The sequence below is a fragment of the Engraulis encrasicolus genome, chromosome 5, assembly GCF_034702125.1.
Source record: "Engraulis encrasicolus isolate BLACKSEA-1 chromosome 5, IST_EnEncr_1.0, whole genome shotgun sequence".
Classification (NCBI taxonomy): Eukaryota; Metazoa; Chordata; class Actinopteri; order Clupeiformes; family Engraulidae; genus Engraulis; species Engraulis encrasicolus.
In genome coordinates, this window is record NC_085861.1 from 21,278,252 (window position 1) to 21,278,814 (window position 563).

The following is a 563-nucleotide window of genomic DNA, read 5'->3' on the forward strand; positions in this document are numbered from 1 at the left end:
CAGCGTTTGTATGTGCACTGTACACAGGTATAGGGGAGAGATCTCCAGCATATGGACATGGCATGGCATTTGAAATTTTATTTAATGAACCATCCCAAGCAACTCTCTATCTCTTAAAACTCAACTAGGCCTACATGGTAACAGCATTGCTGAAACATCACACAAAGTGGAAAAGCACAACACTGTTACCATTACAACCAAAACAAACAAGGCCTATTTATTTTCAAAACTGACAGACATGTCAAATAGTTTGGTCTGGCAGTGTTGTGCTTTTCCTCCCTCAAAAGTTAACATGAATTCAGGAACTATCACAGTCTTGCTTCTGCTGCTGTTTTGTGCAGTACTGAATTATTTATTAAAAATGTGTAGGATTATTCCAGATTCTTGTAAGTTGCTTGTGGGTATACTAATAGGCCTACATTTTCATTCATTGTGAAATTGACTTAAGAAGGAGCCTTCTGCCTTGCTAAGCAAAACTGTTCTATTGTTCTTTTTCTGTATTGTGCATTTCCATGCCACTCTAATCTTGAACAGCTTTGCCTGATATATTTTTTTTAACTTGC